An 11,328-nucleotide genomic window follows, 5' to 3' on the forward strand; every position below is an offset into this window, starting at 1 on the left:
ACTTCTAAATGGGAGAAAAATACCCTTTATTCAAAATTTGAAAGTACTCTTTATTTTGACGTTTACATACATCAGGACAAAATGGGTATTTTTCCCTCATTAAAGGGTAATGCCGAGTTTACAGTGTAAAGAGGCACTTATAGCGGAAATGGATGAATTTTTACCCATTAAAGGGTAAACGCAAACAACCATATAAACTGCGATTACTCATATCAAGCGTGCGCTAGAATAAGGGCGTAAGTCGCATGGTTGATTTCTCTTCATCGGGGAAAAATTGCTGACATAGTTGCATCATGTCACCTTTATTAATAGAAGAGAGGATCGATGAGAAGAAATCGATCATGTTACTTACGCCTTTAATTTAGCACACGCTTGATATATGGGGTTTCGGGCGCAAAATAAATTATTCGAAAAATACGCAAAAATGAGTAATTTAATTCTCGTTTCCTGAGTTTGTTCCTCGTCTTTTCAATAATGATGTTATGGAGTTCTACACTGCTTGGATTTTGTATGGGATTTTGACGTTTACTGGCCTTGTTGTTTACTAATTTCATTTTTTTCGGATTTGACGTTTGCTCACAACCGCCACCTAGTTCGCGGTTGGCCAAATGAAATATTTTAAGCATAGGCCTTTCCATTTGACGTTTAAAATCAGCTGATTTCGAAGCACTTTGACAGTTCCTCTATGGAAATGATAGGCCGGTGTTAGCACCAATCCTCCACCGAAGTAAACAAATGCATAGACAGACCTGTCAAATGAAAAGGCCTATTGGTTTTAAATGTTCACGTGACTATGTTTTAAATTGATAATCGTTCTAGCTTTTACGTCTGCTTGTCTGTGCTTACTTTTTCAATCCTGCGTGTTTCGCAAACGAAATTATACATGTTCCGCCCTAACTTAACTCAATTTTTCACTTTTGAAACGTTTAATTTCAGAATTTACAAAACGGCGTAAGTAAGTTTTTCAACTTTCACAACCCAATCATTACTTTCACCGCTCCATTGTATGGAGAAACAAAGTGACTTAACCACGATTTCACACTGGTACAAAACAGTTGTAAGTAACTGAATGAAATGGGTTATCATTTTGTAATACAATTTTTTGTGGGAAACGATAGAAGCAACCTAGTAATTGGACGCAAGCTGATTGTATGCATAATTTAAGCGATGTACACGCTAAGAAAATAAAATACTAAATAAGTTAAATACCATTCTCAAACCGTATTTGGTCTATTCACTCATTGGAATGAATTAAAAAGGAATATGCATTGCTAGTATAAACGCTTTTTATGTATGACCGTGCTTATCACGGGAATAATCCATTGGGCTGATAAAGAAGGAGAATTCAATGAATTTCATAAAAACTGATTTCATTTTATTTTGAAAATATGAAAACAAAACAACAAAATTGAAAGTGAAACAAAATGATATTTTTTTTTTTGATAATTTATTGTAATAGCTCTTTGCTGACGCGACATGAGCGTCATCCCGTCGCTATTTATAAAACTTTCATTTTTTTTTATCATGGTATGAAGGCGGTGAGAACGCTGCAACTTATTCTATCTGTTCACTAGGACTCGAGCTAGTTCCGCACCGTTCGCATTATCTGCTTAGTTCTGCCAGTTCAGAAAATCCCGTTGGCAATTTTTCCGCTGATGTTCGTCATTTCACTCCAGATCCAACGGCCGGAAGTTTTGGGTGGGATTCTAAATGAACAAAAATGTCGCAATAAAAGCAGTCACGGAGCCGCTGAGTAAAGGAAAACTTACCGATAGCAACACATTCTCGCTCATAAATAACTATTTAATATATTATTTCGTTTTTCTCGTGAAAAAAGTTATTAGTTTTGTGAGGCACGATCACCGGGCTTGAGGACACACAAAAGTAAAATGTCTGAATCGAATTCGGTTTCGTCAAGTCCCCGGAGTGAAATCAGGCGCCCAATATGCAGTGAAAATGTCAAATTTCCAAAAAGATTAGGAATGCTTAAAATATATTATATGAAGGCGTCTACAGTGTATATCATTTATTCGCAACAATGAATAAAGTTGTGTAAATATAAATAAATAATATTTATTATACTAACTAGAGTTTACCATTTTCTCCGTGTATTGTGGATTTTGCCCTCCAATAGACTCACACCTGAAAAATATTGTCCCACCAAAATATTCTCACACCATGTTTGCCATATATTGGATGGCGTCGTAGCTAACAAAATCAACATATAACGCACATGTAACGCACATTGTTCGATTGTGCTTTTACGATGAGTCGTGTTGGCTTCATGCAGAAAATCCTCGGGAAGCTTCTTCTCATAAATGTTAAAACTGGAAAAAGAGAATAGTTACAATTGTGGATTCTGTCGAGTAACTCCAAATTTCACTCATGTTATGGAACTAAGAATAGCAGCTACATTTGATTCATTTTTAATAGCTGCACTAAAATAATTTTATGATTAATTCTCGCATAACTTCTGATCTCGCCCTAAAAGCCATTGGTAACCATGTGTGTAGCTCGTTGTTTCTGAGCATTTGAATCGATTTTCATGTTATTTAACAACACTATGTGGAAGAAGGGATCATTTCCTACCTGCCCGTGATGTTGGTTTGGATGCTTATTCTTTCATTTGCTCAGAAACAACGAGCTACACACGTGGCTACCAATGGCTTTTAGGGCGTTATCTCAGAGTATGCGAGAATTTAACAGGTTTCACTTTGCAACGAAGAAACTATCCACAGAGGATTTTTTTATTATAGGACAATTTGAGCCGAAGGTACTCTGATTTGTATGAAATTTTCACCAGAGGTGGAGCTCGTGGATATATGACCAAAAGTGAAATTCAAAAAAATTATAGTGGCCTATTTTACCGGGAAACTCAAGATTAATTTTCACGATTTCCCTTTATACCTCAAACTTTGAAAATTCATATCTCCTTAACTATGCATCGTAGAACAAAAGTCTTTGAGTGAAATCGAAAGGAAATCTTCTCAGCAATCTATTAAAAATATAAAAAGAAAAACATTTCTCGAAAAATTTCTCACCATGGAGAAAATTGTCAAAAAATAGCGGAAAAACTATAGTCTGTACGATGAAATTTTTTTTGAAAGTAGTAGTTTACATGCATTGTAAGTGTAACACAGTAAACCATCCTTCCCTTTCCAGTCACAAGAAGCTTTCCGTCAACCGGAGCACTCTCCATTGGTCAGCTGGGTGTTTTGTATGTCCTTTATTTGTAAACTTTATTATTTAGACTAACAGCACAGACAAACAGACGTAACAGTTAGAACAAATTTCTTCAAATTCCATCGAACAGTTTACACCATCATCATCTGATGAGCATGTTACACGAAAAGGTGTTTCGTGCAACAAGACCGGCAGATGGCGGTAGTGTGAAATGTCAAATGCGAAGAAAAACGATGCGCGCTCCTCTGGGTGTGAGATTTGTAACATAGCGAATTTGAAATGATTGTTAAATAAGTGGTCGATGGAAATTTCGTCAGTGGTCAGTGTTACGTCTGTTTGTCTGTGCTAACAGTCTTTAATTGAAAACGATGCTATCATTAAATAATATTGGTAATGATATAGGTAATAGGTGCTGATCCTCAGTATCAAGTAGTTGCCAAACAAAAAGGATGTTTAAGCATACATAAAGTACTATTTGTAATTTACTTGCTTTTTTCAATTTTAGTCAATTTATCAAATGATTAGATAATGAACTAAAAACGCGCATACATTTTCAGTTTTGTTTTCTATACAAAGTGATATGTTTGATAAAAATTCTGATTGTTGCTTGGAAGAATATAGTATAGTATTTGCATGTTTATAATATCAATCAACTGCATAACACTAAAAAACACTATCTATTGTTCCATTGATGGCTGCTGTGGAATATTCCACTGCCAGTCAGCGTGCAGCCTCTACAGTTGGCGCCAACCCAACAGCGCGCCAAACTGTATTAAGAAGCATACGCGCGTAATGAATAATTATTGTATGTTTTGTCTGGCCGTAATTGAATTTGTAAGAATATAGTTTCTTTCGTTTCCCCACCGAGTGGTCATGCTGCCTCTCAGTGGTAATAAATCAGTTAAAGTGAAAGTCGTTCTTTTGTCGTCCGTTGAATCCTAAAAGACACAACGTAGGAAAGACGTCCTGACCGAAACAACATATTTAGAATATATTGATAAGTTTTCAAAAAAAGTGGATCTTGAGATTTGCTCCTTCAAACGTTAGCATAATGACTGATTGTTACTAGAACTTTCCGTGCGGTTGCCATAGAGGCTGTTAGCTTTAATACTAAATAATGTTGCTGATAAAGGGCACACAAAACACCAGACAGATCAATGGAGAGTGCACCGATTGACGGAAAGCTTCTGGTGACTGGAAAGGGAAGGATGGTTTACTGCGTTACACTTCTTATTCTTCTTCTTTCTAGCGTTACGTCCCAACTGCGTTAAACTTCCAATGCGTGTTAATTACTGCCGCCGTTAGCGCACGGTTATGAGGCCCACAATAGAACACATTTTCCTATGGGAAGCGTGCGGGTGGTCATCGGTTTTTCAGTTCTGTCGCCTAAACGGCAAAAGATACCATTTTGGCGTCTATGGACAAAAGTTAGAGTATGGATTGATGAAACAAAAATAATATTTTTTCGAAAATTTTCCATGATGCAGACAATAGTTTTTCCGCTAATTTTTCGACAATTTTCTCCATAGTGAAAAATTGCTGAGAAAATTTCCTTTCGATTTCATTAAAAGACTTTTGTTCTACGATGCATTTTTCAGGAGATATTAATTTTTAAAATTTGAGCTGTACAGGAAAATCGTGAAAATTCATCTAGAGTTTTCCGGGATAATAGGACACCATAATTTTTTTGAATTTCACTTTCACCGGTGAGAATTTCATGCAAATCGAAGAACCTCCGGCTCAAACCTGTCCGATAATTAAAAAAAAAATGCCCACAGCTTAAAGAGCAATGCACGTTCATAAATGAACTCGATTCTGGGTAGGCTTCAGCCGTTCTGATTTATAACCGAGTTTGGTACTAACAACACTAGATCTGCCTGCAATGTTTGCAGTTTTGCAGCTAAAGCCCCAAGCACAATGTGAGCGGCAGCGCGGTACAGCGGCAAAACGGCAAGCCCATTTTGAGCTACACTCTACTTGTCAAGTCAATGTTGGAAAGGATTTAGTCAACACTGGATTGATAAGTAAAGTGTAGATCAAGATGGGCATGCCGTTTTGCCGTTGCACCGCGTTGCCGTTCACATTGTGCTTGGGGCCTAACAGTCGCAATTTACTATTTGTTGTATGAAACCGAATATAAAACAAACCCTATAGATAACTAAGGTTGTTGTACAATATTGTGGATAATTTATTGTCGTTTTGAAGACACGAAATTGATTTCAATAATATTAGGGATTATTCCAATTTTGGTGCCAAACGGTTAAGTTTAGGTCAATAACACATGTTTACTCAATTTTTTTTTAACGTTTTTCGATTGTTCAAGTCCAAAAAAATTGTTATTATGTTTCTTTAGATTTTGTCACATCCTTTGCCCTAAACTCAAATTTTGAGCGTATTTTGTTTTCCGTGTCCCTTCCGAAATGTCAGATAGGAACAACCCCAGTGTTAAAACTAAAAACTTGTGGTGGTTTTGTCGACTAAACGAACGTCAAACATGACCAAAAGTGTCAAGGTTCATTTATGGACCAAATATTTATATTAGAGTTTAAATATGATATAGCCGTTATTTGAGCGGGAAAAATTCCTAAATTCGTAACAGTAACATGCTCTTTCGTGTTACTGAATAAAAACAAGATTTCATTAAACATTTTAGGATCCGAATGCGATTTTGTATATTAAAAACAAATACCCATATATGGGTAAAATATCTTTACCAATTAATAAGAAAAGCTCTTTAACCCATAAAATTAGTGTTTGCACTTTTCAGCGAATATGGGTAAACTTTACCCATATTTGGTTAGACTGATCTTAGCGTGTAGATTTGAATGAGCGCGCTGATGAGTCGCGTGTCAACAGATTTTGACAAGACACCATCCCAGTGGGGTTCGTAGTATTCGTTTGAATATAAAATGCACTGAAAAAAAAATAATTGTGCAATCATCCCGAGTATTAGAGAACTGAAACCTCACCTCTCCGTAGACAAATTAAGGCAGGATAAATTTTGTATTGCCTTGTAAAATAAGGAAAAAGTTAAGAATTTTCAATTCCAATGCACCAATCGCTTCATATGAATTCCGTCTATGTTGCGGTGAGCGAGATTTGCATATTCATTCAGCCAAAACCTTAGCCTCGGTCGTTTTGTGAGGCTCATGCTTAAAAATCTGACAAAGTTGTGAGTATTTTTCTAAAATCCGTAAATTTAGGAAAAATTTGAGAAAACTAAAACGAATTTTCAATTCCAATGCACCAATCGCTTCATATGGATCCCGTCTATGTTGCGGTGAGCGAAATTTGCATATTCATTCAGCCAAAACCTTAGCCTCGATCGTTTTGTGAGGCTCATGCTTAAAAATCTGACAAAGTTGTGAGTATTTTTCTAAAATCCGTAAATTTAGGAAAAAGTTGAGAAAACTAAAACGAATTTTCAATTCCAATGCACCAATCGCTTCATATGAATTCCGTCTATGTTGCGGTGAGCGAGATTTGCATATTCATTCAGCCAAAACCTTAGCCTCGGTCGTTTTGTGAGGCTCATGCTTAAAAATCTGACAAAGTTGTGAGTATTTTTCTAAAATCCGTAAATTTAGGAAAAATTTGAGAAAACTAAAACGAATTTTCAATTCCAATGCACCAATCGCTTCATATGGATCCCGTCTATGTTGCGGTGAGCGAAATTTGCATATTCATTCAGCCAAAACCTTAGCCTCGGTCGTTTTGTGAGGCTCATGCTTAAAAATCTGACAAAGTTGTGAGTATTTTTCTAAAATCCGTAAATTTAGGAAAAAGTTGAGAAAACTAAAACGAATTTTCAATTCCAATGCACCAATCGCTTCATATGGATCCCGTCTATGTTGCGGTGAGCGAGATTTGCATATTCATTCAGCCAAAACCTTAGCCTCGGTCGTTTTGTGAGGCTCATGCTTAAAAATCTGACAATGTTGTGAGTATTTTTCTAAAATCCGTAAATTTAGGAAAAAGTTGAGAAAACTAAAACGAATTTTCAATTCCAATGCACCAATCGCTTCATATGAATTCCGTCTATGTTGCGGTGAGCGAGATTTGCATATTCATTCAGCCAAAACCTTAGCCTCGGTCGTTTTGTGAGGCTCATGCTTAAAAATCTGACAATGTTGTGAGTATTTTTCTAAAATCCGTAAATTTAGGAAAAAGTTGAGAAAACTAAAACGAATTTTCAATTCCAATGCACCAATCGCTTCATATGGATTCCGTCTATGTTGCGGTGAGCGAGATTTGCATATTCATTCAGCCAAAACCTTAGCCTCGGTCGTTTTGTGAGGCTCATGCTTAAAAATCTGAGTATTTTTCTAAAATCCGTAAATTTAGGAAAAAGTTGAGAAAACTAAAACGAATTTTCAATTCCAATGCACCAATCGCTTCATATGGATCCCGTCTATGTTGCGGTGAGCGAGATTTGCATATTTATTCAGCCAAAACCTTAGCCTCGGTCGTTTTGTGAGGCTCATGCTTAAAAATCTGACAATGTTGTGAGTATTTTTCTAAAATCCGTAAATTTAGGAAAAAGTTGAGAAAACTAAAACGAATTTTCAATTCCAATGCACCAATCGCTTCATATGGATCCCGTCTATATTGCGGTGAGCGAGATTTGCATATTCATTCAGCCAAAACCTTAGCCTCGGTCGTTTTGTGAGGCTCATGCTTAAAAATCTGAGTATTTTTCTAAAATCCGTAAATTTAGGAAAAAGTTGAGAAAACTAAAACGAATTTTCAATTCCAATGCACCAATCGCTTCATATGGATCCCGTCTATGTTGCGGTGAGCGAAATTTGCATATTCATTCAGCCAAAACCTTAGCCTCGGTCGTTTTGTGAGGCTCATGCTTAAAAATCTGACAAAGTTGTGATTATTTTTCTAAAATCCGTAAATTTAGGAAAAAGTTGAGAAAACTAAAACGAATTTTCAATTCCAATGCACCAATCGCTTCATATGGATCCCGTCTATGTTGCGGTGAGCGAGATTTGCATATTTATTCAGCCAAAACCTTAGCCTCGGTCGTTTTGTGAGGCTCATGCTTAAAAATCTGAGATTTTTTCTAAAATCCGTAAATTTAGGAAAAAGTTGAGAAAACTAAAACGAATTTTCAATTCCAATGCACCAATCGCTTCATATGGATCCCGTCTATGTTGCGGTGAGCGAGATTTGCATATTCATTCAGCCAAAACCTTAGCCTCGGTCGTTTTGTGAGGCTCATGCTTAAAAATCTGAGTATTTTTCTAAAATCCGTAAATTTAGGAAAAAGTTGAGAAAACTAAAACGAATTTTCAATTCCAATGCACCAATCGCTTCATATGGATCCCGTCTATGTTGCGGTGAGCGAAATTTGCATATTCATTCAGCCAAAACCTTAGCCTCGATCGTTTTGTGAGGCTCATGCTTAAAAATCTGACAAAGTTGTGAGTATTTTTCTAAAATCCGTAAATTTAGGAAAAAGTTGAGAAAACTAAAACGAATTTTCAATTCCAATGCACCAATCGCTTCATATGGATCCCGTCTATGTTGCGGTGAGCGAAATTTGCATATTCATTCAGCCAAAACCTTAGCCTCGGTCGTTTTGTGAGGCTCATGCTTAAAAATCTGAGTATTTTTCTAAAATCCGTAAATTTAGGAAAAAGTTGAGAAAACTAAAACGAATTTTCAATTCCAATGCACCAATCGCTTCATATGAATTCCGTCTATGTTGCGGTGAGCGAGATTTGCATATTCATTCAGCCAAAACCTTAGCCTCGGTCGTTTTGTGAGGCTCATGCTTAAAAATCTGACAATGTTGTGAGTATTTTTCTAAAATCCGTAAATTTAGGAAAAAGTTGAGAAAACTAAAACGAATTTTCAATTCCAATGCACCAATCGCTTCATATGAATTCCGTCTATATTGCGGTGAGCGAGATTTGCATATTCATTCAGCCAAAACCTTAGCCTCGGTCGTTTTGTGAGGCTCATGCTTAAAAATCTGAGTATTTTTCTCAAATCCGTAAATTTAGGAAAAAGTTGAGAAAACTAAAACGAATTTTCAATTCCAATGCACCAATCGCTTCATATGGATCCCGTCTATGTTGCGGTGAGCGAAATTTGCATATTCATTCAGCCAAAACCTTAGCCTCGGTCGTTTTGTGAGGCTCATGCTTAAAAATCTGAGTATTTTTCTAAAATCCGTAAATTTAGGAAAAAGTTGAGAAAACTAAAACGAATTTTCAATTCCAATGCACCAATCGCTTCATATGAATTCCGTCTATGTTGCGGTGAGCGAGATTTGCATATTCATTCAGCCAAAACCTTAGCCTCGGTCGTTTTGTGAGGCTCATGCTTAAAAATCTGAGTATTTTTCTAAAATCCGTAAATTTAGGAAAAAGTTGAGAAAACTAAAACGAATTTTCAATTCCAATGCACCAATCGCTTCATATGGATCCCGTCTATGTTGCGGTGAGCGAAATTTGCATATTCATTCAGCCAAAACCTTAGCCTCGGTCGTTTTGTGAGGCTCATGCTTAAAAATCTGAGTATTTTTCTAAAATCCGTAAATTTAGGAAAAAGTTGAGAAAACTAAAACGAATTTTCAATTCCAATGCACCAATCGCTTCATATGAATTCCGTCTATATTGCGGTGAGCGAGATTTGCATATTCATTCAGCCAAAACCTTAGCCTCGGTCGTTTTGTGAGGCTCATGCTTAAAAATCTGACAAAGTTGTGATTATTTTTCTAAAATCCGTAAATTTAGGAAAAAGTTGAGAAAACTAAAACGAATTTTCAATTCCAATGCACCAATCGCTTCATATGGATCCCGTCTATGTTGCGGTGAGCGAGATTTGCATATTTATTCAGCCAAAACCTTAGCCTCGGTCGTTTTGTGAGGCTCATGCTTAAAAATCTGAGATTTTTTCTAAAATCCGTAAATTTAGGAAAAAGTTGAGAAAACTAAAACGAATTTTCAATTCCAATGCACCAATCGCTTCATATGGATCCCGTCTATGTTGCGGTGAGCGAGATTTGCATATTCATTCAGCCAAAACCTTAGCCTCGGTCGTTTTGTGAGGCTCATGCTTAAAAATCTGAGTATTTTTCTAAAATCCGTAAATTTAGGAAAAAGTTGAGAAAACTAAAACGAATTTTCAATTCCAATGCACCAATCGCTTCATATGGATCCCGTCTATGTTGCGGTGAGCGAAATTTGCATATTCATTCAGCCAAAACCTTAGCCTCGATCGTTTTGTGAGGCTCATGCTTAAAAATCTGACAAAGTTGTGAGTATTTTTCTAAAATCCGTAAATTTAGGAAAAAGTTGAGAAAACTAAAACGAATTTTCAATTCCAATGCACCAATCGCTTCATATGGATCCCGTCTATGTTGCGGTGAGCGAAATTTGCATATTCATTCAGCCAAAACCTTAGCCTCGGTCGTTTTGTGAGGCTCATGCTTAAAAATCTGAGTATTTTTCTAAAATCCGTAAATTTAGGAAAAAGTTGAGAAAACTAAAACGAATTTTCAATTCCAATGCACCAATCGCTTCATATGAATTCCGTCTATGTTGCGGTGAGCGAGATTTGCATATTCATTCAGCCAAAACCTTAGCCTCGGTCGTTTTGTGAGGCTCATGCTTAAAAATCTGACAATGTTGTGAGTATTTTTCTAAAATCCGTAAATTTAGGAAAAAGTTGAGAAAACTAAAACGAATTTTCAATTCCAATGCACCAATCGCTTCATATGAATTCCGTCTATATTGCGGTGAGCGAGATTTGCATATTCATTCAGCCAAAACCTTAGCCTCGGTCGTTTTGTGAGGCTCATGCTTAAAAATCTGAGTATTTTTCTAAAATCCGTAAATTTAGGAAAAAGTTGAGAAAACTAAAACGAATTTTCAATTCCAATGCACCAATCGCTTCATATGGATCCCGTCTATGTTGCGGTGAGCGAAATTTGCATATTCATTCAGCCAAAACCTTAGCCTCGGTCGTTTTGTGAGGCTCATGCTTAAAAATCTGAGTATTTTTCTAAAATCCGTAAATTTAGGAAAAAGTTGAGAAAACTAAAACGAATTTTCAATTCCAATGCACCAATCGCTTCATATGAATTCCGTCTATGTTGCGGTGAGCGAGATTTGCATATTCATTCAG

General features: G+C 36.4%; 1 long non-coding RNA gene across 1 annotated transcript; it reads right to left on the bottom strand.

The window, feature by feature from the left end:
- Positions 1-1,621: 1,621 nt before the first annotated feature.
- LOC110681449 lies at positions 1,622-1,799 on the bottom strand. The gene is made up of 2 exons (XR_002503205.1): positions 1,770-1,799; positions 1,622-1,706 (listed from the first exon to the last, which is right to left on the bottom strand). It is a non-coding gene; the product is annotated as an uncharacterized LOC110681449 (long non-coding RNA).
- Between the last annotated feature and the right edge of the window lie 9,529 nt (positions 1,800-11,328).

This window comes from Aedes aegypti, unplaced genomic scaffold, assembly GCF_002204515.2.
Source record: "Aedes aegypti strain LVP_AGWG unplaced genomic scaffold, AaegL5.0 Primary Assembly AGWG_AaegL5_hic_scaff_92_PBJ_arrow, whole genome shotgun sequence".
In the NCBI taxonomy this organism is placed as follows: Eukaryota; Metazoa; Arthropoda; class Insecta; order Diptera; family Culicidae; genus Aedes; species Aedes aegypti.